The sequence below is a fragment of the Myxine glutinosa genome, chromosome 14 (assembly GCF_964187855.1).
Source record: "Myxine glutinosa chromosome 14, kmMyxGlut1.1, whole genome shotgun sequence".
Classification (NCBI taxonomy): domain Eukaryota; kingdom Metazoa; phylum Chordata; class Myxini; order Myxiniformes; family Myxinidae; genus Myxine; species Myxine glutinosa.
In genome coordinates this window covers 10780492-10793432 of record NC_136274.1, presented here as the reverse complement: position 1 = coordinate 10793432, position 12941 = coordinate 10780492, and positions in this window count along the sequence as shown.

Sequence of the window (12941 nt, the reverse complement as noted above, 5' to 3'; positions counted from 1 at the left end):
CTTTTCGCACTTGTGTTGGTGCAGGAAACCACTTTTGCACTTGTATTAGTGTGGAAAAACCACTTTTTGCACTTGTGTTAGTGTTGAAAAACCACTATTCGCACTTGTGTTAGTGTTGAAAAACCACTTTTCGCACTTGTGTTGGTGCAGGAAACCACTTTTGCACTTGTATTAGTGTGAAAAAACACTTTTTGCACTTGTGATAGTGTTGAAAAACCACTTTTCGCACTTGTGTTAGTGTTGAAAAACGACTTTTCGCACTTGTGTTGGTGCAGGAAACCACTTTTGCACTTGTATTAGTGTGGAAAACCACTTTTCGCACTTGTGTTATTGTTGAAAAACACTTTTCACACTTGTGTTAGTGTTGAAAAACCACTTTTCGCACTTGTGTTAGTGTTGAAAAACCACTTTTCGCACTTGTGTTGGTGCAGGAAACCACTTTTGCACTTGTATTAGTGTGGAAAAACCACTTTTCGCACTTGTGTTAGTGTTGAAAAACCACTTTTTGCACTTGTGTTAGTGTTGAAAATCCACTTTTCGCACTTGTGTTGGTGCAGGAAACCACTTTTGCACTTGTATTAGTGTGGAAAAAACACTTTTTGCACTTGTATTAGTGTGGAAAAAACACTTTTCGCACTTGTGTTAGTGTTGAAAAACCACTTTTCGCACTTATGTTAGTGTTGAAAAACCACTTTTCGCACTTGTGTTGGTGCAGAAAACCACTTTTGCACTTGTATTAGTGTGGAAAAAACACTTTTTGCACTTGTGATATTGTTGAAAAACCACTTTTCGCACTTGTGTTCGTGTTGAAAAACCACTTTTCGCACTTGTGTTGGTGCAGGAAACCACTTTTGCACTTGTATTAGTGTGGGAAAACCACTTTTCGCACTTGTGTTAGTGTTGAAAAACCACTTTTCGCACTTGTGTTAGTGTTGAAAAACCACTTTTCGCACTTGTGTTGGTGCAGGAAACCACTTTTGCACTTGTATTAGTGTGGAAAAACCACTTTTCACACTTGTGTTAGTGTTGAAAAACAACTTTTCGCACTTGTGTTGGTGCAGGAAACCACTTTTGCACTTGTATTAGTGTGGAAAAACCACTTTTCACACTTGTGTTAGTGTTGAAAAACAACTTTTCGCACTTGTGTTAGTGTTGTAAAACCACTTTTCGCACTTGTGTTGGTGCAGGAAACCACTTTTGCACTTGTATTAGTGTGGAAAAACCACTTTTCGCACTTGTGTTAGTGTTGAAAAGCCACTTTTCGCACTTGTGTTAGTGTTGTAAAATCACTTTTCGCACTTGTGTTAGTGTTGAAAAACCACTTTTCGCACTTGTGTTAGTGTTGAAAAACCACTTTTCGCACTTGTGTTGGTGCAGGAAACCACTTTTGCACTTGTATTAGTGTGGAAAAAACATTTTTCGCACTTGTGTTAATGTTGAAAAACCACTTTTCGCACTTGTGTTAGTGTTGAAAAACAACTTTTCGCACTTGTGTTGGTGCAGGAAACCACTTTTGCACTTGTATTAGTGTGGAAAAACCACTTTTGGCACTTGTGTTAGTGTTGAAAAACCACTTTTCGCACTTGTGTTAGTGTTGAAAAACCACTTTTCGCACTTGTGTTAGTGTTGAAAAACCACTTTTCGCACTTGTGTTGGTGCAGGAAACCACTTTTGCACTTGTATTAGTGTGGAAAAACCACTTTTCGCACTTGTGTTAGTGTTGAAAAACCACTTTTCGCACTTGTGTTGGTGCAGGAAACCACTTTTGCACTTGTATTAGTGTGGAAAAACCACTTTTCGCACTTGTGTTAGTGTTGAAAAACCACTTTTCGCACTTGTGTTAGTGTTGAAAAACCACTTTTCGCACTTGTGTTAGTGTTGAAAAACCACTTTTCGCACTTGTGTTGGTGCAGGAAACCACTTTTGCACTTGTATTAGTGTGGAAAAAACACTTTTCGCACTTGTGTTAGTGTTGAAAAACCACTTTTCGCACTTGTGTTAGTGTTGAAAAACGACTTTTCGCACTTGTGTTGGTGCAGGAAACCACTTTTGCACTTGTATTAGTGTGGAAAACCACTTTTCGCACTTGTGTTATTGTTGAAAAACCACTTTTCACACTTGTGTTAGTGTTGAAAAACCACTTTTCGCACTTGTGTTAGTGTTGAAAAACCACTTTTCGCACTTGTGTTGGTGCAGGAAACCACTTTTGCACTTGTATTAGTGTGGAAAAACCACTTTTCGCACTTGTGTTAGTGTTGAAAAACCACTTTTTGCACTTGTGTTAGTGTTGAAAATCCACTTTTCGCACTTGTGTTGGTGCAGGAAACCACTTTTGCACTTGTATTAGTGTGGAAAAAACACTTTTTGCACTTGTATTAGTGTGGAAAAAACACTTTTCGCACTTGTGTTAGTGTTGAAAAACCACTTTTCGCACTTATGTTAGTGTTGAAAAACCACTTTTCGCACTTGTGTTGGTGCAGAAAACCACTTTTGCACTTGTATTAGTGTGGAAAAAACACTTTTTGCACTTGTGATATTGTTGAAAAACCACTTTTCGCACTTGTGTTCGTGTTGAAAAACCACTTTTCGCACTTGTGTTGGTGCAGGAAACCACTTTTGCACTTGTATTAGTGTGGGAAAACCACTTTTCGCACTTGTGTTAGTGTTGAAAAACCACTTTTCGCACTTGTGTTAGTGTTGAAAAACCACTTTTCGCACTTGTGTTGGTGCAGGAAACCACTTTTGCACTTGTATTAGTGTGGAAAAACCACTTTTCACACTTGTGTTAGTGTTGAAAAACAACTTTTCGCACTTGTGTTGGTGCAGGAAACCACTTTTGCACTTGTATTAGTGTGGAAAAACCACTTTTCACACTTGTGTTAGTGTTGAAAAACAACTTTTCGCACTTGTGTTAGTGTTGTAAAACCACTTTTCGCACTTGTGTTGGTGCAGGAAACCACTTTTGCACTTGTATTAGTGTGGAAAAACCACTTTTCGCACTTGTGTTAGTGTTGAAAAGCCACTTTTCGCACTTGTGTTAGTGTTGTAAAATCACTTTTCGCACTTGTGTTAGTGTTGAAAAACCACTTTTCGCACTTGTGTTAGTGTTGAAAAACCACTTTTCGCACTTGTGTTGGTGCAGGAAACCACTTTTGCACTTGTATTAGTGTGGAAAAAACATTTTTTGTTAATGTTGAAAAACCACTTTTCGCACTTGTGTTAGTGTTGAAAAACAACTTTTCGCACTTGTGTTGGTGCAGGAAACCACTTTTGCACTTGTATTAGTGTGGAAAAACCACTTTTGGCACTTGTGTTAGTGTTGAAAAACCACTTTTCGCACTTGTGTTAGTGTTGAAAAACCACTTTTCGCACTTGTGTTAGTGTTGAAAAACCACTTTTCGCACTTGTGTTGGTGCAGGAAACCACTTTTGCACTTGTATTAGTGTGGAAAAACCACTTTTCGCACTTGTGTTAGTGTTGAAAAACCACTTTTCGCACTTGTGTTGGTGCAGGAAACCACTTTTGCACTTGTATTAGTGTGGAAAAACCACTTTTCGCACTTGTGTTAGTGTTGAAAAACCACTTTTCGCACTTGTGTTAGTGTTGAAAAACCACTTTTCGCACTTGTGTTAGTGTTGAAAAACCACTTTTCGCACTTGTGTTGGTGCAGGAAACCACTTTTGCACTTGTATTAGTGTGGAAAAAACACTTTTCGCACTTGTGTTAGTGTTGAAAAACCACTTTTCGCACTTGTGTTAGTGTTGAAAAACCACGTTTCGCACTTGTGTTAGTGTTGAAAAACCACTTTTCGCACTTGTGTTGGTGCAGGAAACCACGTTTGCACTTGTATTAGTGTGGAAAAAACACTTTTTGCACTATTGATAGTGTTGAAAAACCACTTTTCGCACTTGTGTTGGTGCATGAAACCACTATTGCACTTGTATTAGTGTGGAAAAACCACTTTTCGCACTTGTGTTAGTGTTGGAAAACCACTTTTCGCATTTGTGTTAGTGTTGAAAAACCACTTTTCGCACTTGTGTTGGTGCAGGAAACCACTTTTGCACTTGTATTAGTGTGGAAAAAACACTTTTGGCACTTGTGATAGTGTTGAAAAACCACTTTTCGCACCTGTGTTAGTGTTGAAAAACCACTTTTCGCACTTGTGTTGGTGCAGGAAACCACTTTTGCACTTGTATTAGTTTGGAAAAACCACTTTTCACACTTGTGTTAGTGTTGAAAAACAACTTTTCGCACTTGTGTTGGTGCAGGAAACCACTTTTGCACTTGTATTAGTGTGGAAAAACCACTTTTGGCACTTGTGTTAGTGTTGAAAAACCACTTTTCGCACTTGTGTTAGTGTTGAAAAACCACTTTTCGCACTTGTGTTAGTGTTGAAAAACCACTTTTCGCACTTGTGTTGGTGCAGGAAACCACTTTTGCACTTGTATTAGTGTGGAAAAACCACTTTTCGCACTTGTGTTAGTGTTGAAAAACCACTTTTCGCACTTGTGTTGATGCAGGAAACCACTTTTGCACTTGTATTAGTGTGGAAAAAACACTTTTTGCACTTGTGATAGTGTTGAAAAACCACTTTTCGCACTTGTGTTAGTGTTGAAAAACCACTTTTCGCACTTGTGTTGGTGCAGGAAACCACTTTTGCACTTGTATTAGTGTGGAAAAACCACTTTTCGCACTTGTGTTAGTGTTGAAAAACCACTTTTCGCACTTGTGTTGGTGCAGGAAACCACTTTTGCACTTGTATTAGTGTGGAAAAACCACTTTTCGCACTTGTGTTAGTGTTGAAAAACCACTTTTCGCACTTGTGTTAGTGTTGAAAAACCACTTTTCGCACTTGTGTTAGTGTTGAAAAACCACTTTTCGCACTTGTGTTGGTGCAGGAAACCACTTTTGCACTTGTATTAGTGTGGAAAAAACACTTTTCGCACTTGTGTTAGTGTTGAAAAACCACTTTTCGCACTTGTGTTAGTGTTGAAAAACCACGTTTCGCACTTGTGTTAGTGTTGAAAAACCACTTTTCGCACTTGTGTTGGTGCAGGAAACCACTTTTGCACTTGTATTAGTGTGGAAAAAACACTTTTTGCACTTTTGATAGTGTTGAAAAACCACTTTTCGCACTTGTGTTGGTGCATGAAACCACTATTGCACTTGTATTAGTGTGGAAAAACCACATTTCGCACTTGTGTTAGTGTTGGAAAACCACTTTTCGCATTTGTGTTAGTGTTGAAAAACCACTTTTCGCACTTGTGTTGGTGCAGGAAACCACTTTTGCACTTGTATTAGTGTGGAAAAAACACTTTTGGCACTTGTGATAGTGTTGAAAAACCACTTTTCGCACCTGTGTTAGTGTTGAAAAACCACTTTTCGCACTTGTGTTGGTGCAGGAAACCACTTTTGCACTTGTATTAGTTTGGAAAAACCACTTTTCACACTTGTGTTAGTGTTGAAAAACAACTTTTCGCACTTGTGTTGGTGCAGGAAACCACTTTTGCACTTGTATTAGTGTGGAAAAACCACTTTTGGCACTTGTGTTAGTGTTGAAAAACCACTTTTCGCACTTGTGTTCGTGTTGAAAAACCACTTTTCGCACTTGTGTTAGTGTTGAAAAACCACTTTTCGCACTTGTGTTGGTGCAGGAAACCACTTTTGCACTTGTATTAGTGTGGAAAAACCACTTTTCGCACTTGTGTTAGTGTTGAAAAACCACTTTTCGCACTTGTGTTGATGCAGGAAACCACTTTTGCACTTGTATTAGTGTGGAAAAAACACTTTTTGCACTTGTGATAGTGTTGAAAAACCACTTTTCGCACTTGTGTTAGTGTTGAAAAACCACTTTTCGCACTTGTGTTGGTGCAGGAAACCACTTTTGCACTTGTATTAGTGTGGAAAAAACACTTTTCGCACTTGTGTTAGTGTTGAAAAACCACTTTTCACACTTGTGTTAGTGTTGAAAAACCACTTTTCGCACTTGTGTTGGTGCAGGAAACCACTTTTGCACTTGTATTAGTGTGGCAAAAACACTTTTCGCACTTGTGTTAGTGTTGAAAAACCACTTTTCGCACTTGTGTTAGTGTTGAAAACCACTTTTCGCACTTGTGTTGGTGCAGGAAACCACTTTTGCACTTGTATTAGTGTGGAAAAACCACTTTTCGCACTTGTGTTAGTGTTGAAAAACCACTTTTCGCACTTGTGTTAGTGTTGAAAAACCACTTTTTGCACTTGTGTTGGAGCCGGAAACCACTTTTGCACTTGTATTAGTGTGGAAAAACACTTTTTGCACTTGTGATAGTGTTGAAAAACCACTTTTCGCACTTGTGTTAGTGTTGAAAAACCACTTTTTGCACTTGTGTTGGTGCAGGAAACCACTTTTGCACTTGTATTAGTGTGGAAAAAACACTTTTTGCACTTGTGATAGTGTTGAAAAACCACTTTTCGCACTTGTGTTAGTGTTGAAAAACCACTTTTCGCACTTAAGTTAGTGTTGAAAAACCACTTTTCGCACTTGTGTTGGTGCAGGAAACCACTTTTGCACTTGTATGAGTGTGGAAAAAACACTTTTTGCACTTGTCATAGTGTTGAAAAACCACTTTTCGCACTTGTGTTAGTGTTGAAAAACCACTTTTCGCACTTGTGTTGGTGCAGGAAACCACTTTTGCACTTGTATTAGTGTGGAAAAAACACTTTTTTGCACTTGTGATATTGTTGATAAACCACTTTTCGCACTTGTGTTAGTGTTGAAAAACCACTTTTCGCACTTGTGTTAGTGTTGAAAAACCACTTTTTGCACTTGTGTTGGTGCAGGAAACCACTTTTGCACTTGTATTAGTGTGGAAAAAACACTTTTCGCACTTGTGTTAGTGTTGAAAAACCACTTTTCGCACTTGTGTTAGTGTTGAAAAACCACGTTTCGCACTTGTGTTAGTGTTGAAAAACCACTTTTCGCACTTGTGTTGGTGCAGGAAACCACTTTTGCACTTGTATTAGTGTGGAAAAAACACTTTTTGCACTTTTGATAGTGTTGAAAAACCACTTTTCGCACTTGTGTTGGTGCATGAAACCACTATTGCACTTGTATTAGTGTGGAAAAACCACTTTTCGCACTTGTGTTAGTGTTGGAAAACCACTTTTCGCATTTGTGTTAGTGTTGAAAAACCACTTTTCGCACTTGTGTTGGTGCAGGAAACCACTTTTGCACTTGTATTAGTGTGGAAAAAACACTTTTGGCACTTGTGATAGTGTTGAAAAACCACTTTTCGCACTTGTGTTAGTGTTGAAAAACCACTTTCCGCACTTGTGTTGGTGCAGGAAACCACTTTTGCACTTGTATTAGTTTGGAAAAACCACTTTTCACACTTGTGTTAGTGTTGAAAAACAACTTTTCGCACTTGTGTTGGTGCAGGAAACCACTTTTGCACTTGTATTAGTGTGGAAAAACCACTTTTGGCACTTGTGTTAGTGTTGAAAAACCACTTTTCGCACTTATGTTAGTGTTGAAAAACCATTTTTCGCACTTGTGTTAGTGTTGAAAAACCACTTTTCGCACTTGTGTTGGTGCAGGAAACCACTTTTGCCCTTGTATTAGTGTGGAAAAACCACTTTTCGCACTTGTGTTAGTGTTGAAAAACCACTTTTCGCACTTGTGTTGGTGCAGGAAACCACTTTTGCACTTGTATTAGTGTGGAAAAAACACTTTTCGCACTTGTGTTAGTGTTGAAAAACCAATTTTCGCACTTGTGTTAGTGTTGAAAAACCACTTTTTGCACTTGTGTTAATGTTGAAAAACCACTTTTTGCACTTGTGTTGTTGCAGGAAACCACTTTTGCACTTGTATTAGTGTGGAAAAAACACTTTTTGCACTTTTGATAGTGTTGAAAAACCACTTTTCGCACTTGTGTTGGTGCAGGAAACCACTATTGCACTTGTATTAGTGTGGAAAAACCACTTTTCGCACTTGTGTTAGTGTTGGAAAACCACTTTTCGCATTTGTGTTAGTGTTGAAAAACCACTTTTCGCACTTGTGTTGGTGCAGGAAACCACTTTTGCACTTGTATTAGTGTGGAAAAAACACTTTTTGCACTTGTGATAGTGTTGAAAAACCACTTTTCGCACTTGTGTTAGTGTTGAAAAACCACTTTTCGCACTTGTGTTGGTGCAGGAAACCACTTTTGCACTTGTATTAGTGTGGAAAACCCACTTTTGGCACTTGTGTTAGTGTTGAAAGACAACTTTTCGCACTTGTGTTAGTGTTGAAAAACCACTTTTCGTAGTTGTGTTGGTGCAGGAAACCACTTTTGCACTTGTATTAGTGTGGAAAAACCACTTTTCGCACTTGTGTTAGTGTTGAAAAACCACTTTTCGCACTTGTGTTAGTGTTGAAAAACCACTTTTCGCACTTGTGTTAGTGTTGAAAAACCACTTTTCGCACTTGTGTTGGTGCAGGAAACCACTTTTGCACTTGTATTAGTGTGGAAAAAACACTTTTCGCACTTGTGTTGGTGCAGGAAACCACTTTTGCACTTGTATTAGTGTGGAAAACCCACTTTTGGCACTTGTGTTAGTGTTGAAAAACCACTTTTCGCACTTGTGTTAGTGTTGAAAAACCACTTTTCGCAGTTGTGTTGGTGCAGGAAACCACTTTTGCACTTGTATTAGTGTGGAAAAACCACTTTTCGCACTCGTGTTGGTGCAGGAAACCACTTTTGCACTTGTATTAGTGTGGAAAAAACACTTTTCGCACTTGTGTTAGTGTTGAAAAACCACTTTTCGCACTTGTGTTAGTGTTGAAAAACCACTTTTCGCACTTGTGTTAGTGTTGAAAAACCACTTTTCGCACTTGTGTTAGTGTTGAAAAACCACTTTTCGCACTTGTGTTGGTGCAGGAAACCACTTTTGCACTTGTATTAGTGTGGAAAAAACACTTTTCGCACTTGTGTTAGTGTTGAAAAACCACTTTTGCACTTGTATTAGTGTGGAAAAAACACTTTTTGCACTTGTAATAGTGTTGAAAAACCACTTTTCGCACTTGTGTTAGTGTTGAAAATCCACTTTTCGCACTTGTGTTGGTGCAGGAAACCACTTTTGCACTTGTATTAGTGTGGAAAAACCACTTATCGCACTTGTGTTAGTGTTGAAAAACCACTTTTCGCACTTGTGTTAGTGTTGAAAAACCACTTTTCGCACTTGTGTTGGTGCAGGAAACCACTTTTGCACTTATATTAGTGTGGAAAAAACACTTTTTGCACTTGTGATAGTGTTGAAAAACCACTTTTCGCACTTGTGTTAGTGTTGAAAAACCACTTTTCGCACTTGTGTTAGTGTTGAAAAACCACTTTTCGCACTTGTGTTAGTGTTGAAAAGCCACTTTTCGCACTTGTGTTAGTGTTGTAAAACCACTTTTCGCACTTGTGTTGGTGCAGGAAACCACTTTTGCACTTGTATTAGTGTGGAAAAACCACTTTTCGCACTTGTGTTGGTGCAGGAAACCACTTTTGCACTTGTATTAGTGTGGAAAAAACACTTTTCGCTCTTGTGTTAGTGTTGAAAAACCACTTTTCGCACTTGTGTTAGTGTTGAAAAACCACTTTTCGCACTTGTGTTAGTGTTGAAAAACCACTTTTCGCACTTGTGTTGGTGCAGGAAACCACTTTTGCACTTGTATTAGTGTGGAAAAACCACTTTTCGCACTTGTGTTAGTGTTGAAAAACCACTTTTCGCACTTGTGTTAGTGTTGAAAAACCACTTTTCGCACATGTGTTGGTGCAGGAAACCACTTTTGCACTTGTATTAGTGTGGAAAAAACACTTTTTGCACTTGTGATAGTGTTGAAAAACCACTTTTCGCACTTGTGTTAGTGTTGAAAAACCACTTTTCGCACTTGTGTTAGTGTTGAAAAACCACTTTTTGCACTTGTGTTGGTGCAGGAAACCACTTTTGCACTTGTATTAGTGTGGAAAAAACACTTTTCGCACTTGTGTTAGTGTTTAAAAACCACTTTTCGCACTTGTGTTAGTGTTGAAAAACCACTTTTCGCACTTGTGTTGGTGCAGGAAACCACTTTTGCACTTATATTAGTGTGGAAAAAACACTTTTTGCACTTTTGATAGTGTTGAAAAACCACTTTTCGCACTTGTGTTGTTGCAGGAAACCACTATTGCACTTGTATTAGTGTGGAAAAACCACTTTTCGCACTTGTGTTAGTGTTGGAAAACCACTTTTCGCATTTGTGTTAGTGTTGAAAAACCACTTTTCGCACTTGTGTTGGTGCAGGAAACCACTTTTGCACTTGTATTAGTGTGGAAAAAACACTTTTTGCACTTGTGATAGTGTTGAAAAACTACTTTTTGCACTTGTGTTAGTGTTGAAAAACCACTTTTCGCACTTGTGTTGGTGCAGGAAACCACTTTTGCACTTGTATTAGTGTGGAAAAACCACTTTTCACACTTGTGTTAGTGTTGAAAAACCACTTTTTGCACTTGTGTTGGTGCAGGAAACCACTTTTGCACTTGTATTAGTGTGGAAAAAACACTTTTCGCACTTGTGTTAGTGTTGAAAAACCACTTTTCGCACTTGTGTTCATGTTGAAAAACCACTTTTCGCACTTGTGTTGGTGCAGGAAACCACTTTTGCACTTGTATTAGTGTTGAAAAACCACTTTTTGCACTTGTGTTAGTGTTGAAAAGCCACTTTTCGAACTTGTGTTAGTGTTGAAAAACCACTTTTCGCACTTGTGTTGGTGCAGGAAACCACTTTTGCACTTGTATTAGTGTGGAAAAAACACTTTTCACACTTGTGTTAGTGTTGAAAAACAACTTTTCGCACTTGTGTTAGTGTTGTAAAACCACTTTTCGCACTTGTGTTAGTGTTGAAAAACCACTTTTCGCATTTGTGTTGGTGCAGGAAACCACTTTTGCACTTGTATTAGTGTGGAAAAAACACTTTTTGCACTTGTGTTGGTGTTGAAAAACCACTTTTCGCACTTGTGTTAGTGTTGAAAAACCACTTTTTGCACTTGTGTTAGTGTTGAAAAACCACTTTTCGCACTTGTGTTGGTGCAGGAAACCACTTTTGCACTTGTATTAGTGTGGAAAAACCATTTTTCGCACTTGTGTTAGTGTTGAAAAGCCACTTTTCGCACTTGTGTTAGTGTTGTAAAACCACTTTTCGCACTTGTGTTGGTGCAGGAAACCACTTTTGCACTTGTATTAGTGTGGAAAAACCACTTTTCGCACTTGTGTTAGCATTGAAAAGCCACTTTTCGCAGTTGTGTTAGTGTTGTAAAACCACTTTTCACACTTGTGTTGGTGCAGGAAACCACTTTTGCACTTGTATTAGTGTGGAAAAACCACTTTTCGCACTTGTGTTAGTGTTGAAGAACCACTTTTCGCACTTGTTTTAGTGTTGAAAATCCACTTTTCGCACTTGTGTTAGTGTTGAAAAACCACTTTTCGCACTTGTGTTGGTGCAGGAAACCACTTTTGCACTTGTATTAGTGTGGAAAAAACACTTTTCGAACTTGTGTTAATGTTGAAAAACCACTTTTCGCACTTGTGTTAGTGTTGAAAAACCACTTTTCGCACTTGTGTTAGTGTTGAAAAACCACTTTTCGCACTTGTGTTGGTGCAGGAAACCACTTTTGCACTTGTATTAGTGTGGAAAAAACACTTTTTGCACTTGTGATAGTGTTGAAAAACCACTTTTCGCACTTGTGTTAGTGTTGAAAAAACCACTTTTCGCACTTGTGTTGGTGCAGGAAACCACTTTTGCACTTGTATTAGTGGGGAAAAAACACATTTCGCACTTGTGTTAGTGTTGAAAAACCACTTTTCACACTTGTGTTAGTGTTGAAAAACCACTTTTCGCACTTGTGTTGGTGCAGGAAACCACTTTTGCACTTGTATTAGTGTGGCAAAAACACTTTTCGCACTTGTGTTAGTGTTGAAAAACCACTTTTCGCACTTGTGTTAGTGTTGAAAAACCACTTTTCGCACTTGTGTTGGTGCAGGAAACCACTTTTGCACTTGTATTAGTGTGGAAAAACCACTTTTCGCACTTGTGTTAGTGTTGAAAAACCACTTTTCGCACTTGTGTTAGTGTTGAAAAACCACTTTTCGCACTTGTGTTGGTGCAGGAAACCACTTTTGCACTTGTATTAGTGTGGAAAAACCACTTTTTGCACTTGTGTTAGTGTTGAAAAGCCACTTTTCGCACATGTGTTAGTGTTGAAAAACCACTTTTCGCACTTGTGTTGGTGCAGGAAACCATTTTTGCACTTGTATTAGTGTGGAATAAAGACTTTTTGCACTTGTGATAGTGTTGAAAAACCACTTTTCGCACTTTTGTTAATGTTGAAAAACCACTTTTCGCACTTGTGTTGGTGCAGGAAACCACTTTTGCACTTGTATTAGTGTGGAAAAATCACTTTTCGCACTTGTGTTAGTGTTGAAAAACCACTTTTTGCACTTGTGTTAGTGTTGAAAAACCACTTTTCGCACTTGTGTTAGTGTTGAAAAACCACTTTTCGCACTTGTGTTGGTGCAGGAAACCACTTTTGCACTTGTATTAGTGTGGAAAAAACACTTTTCGCTCTTGTGTTAGTGTTGAAAAACCACTTTTCGCACTTGTGTTAGTGTTGAAAAACCACTTTTCGCACATGTGTTGGTGCAGGAAACCACTTTTGCACTTGTATTAGTGTGGAAAAAACACTTTTTGCACTTGTGATATTGTTGATAAACCACTTTTCGCACTTGTGTTAGTGTTGAAAAACCACTTTTCGCACTTGTGTTAGTGTTGAAAAACCACTTTTCGCACTTGTGTTGGTGCAGGAAACCACTTTTGCACTTGTATTAGTGTGGAAAAAACACTTTTCGCACTTGTGTTAGTGTTGAAAAACCACTTTTCGCACTTGTGTTAGTGTTGAAAAACCA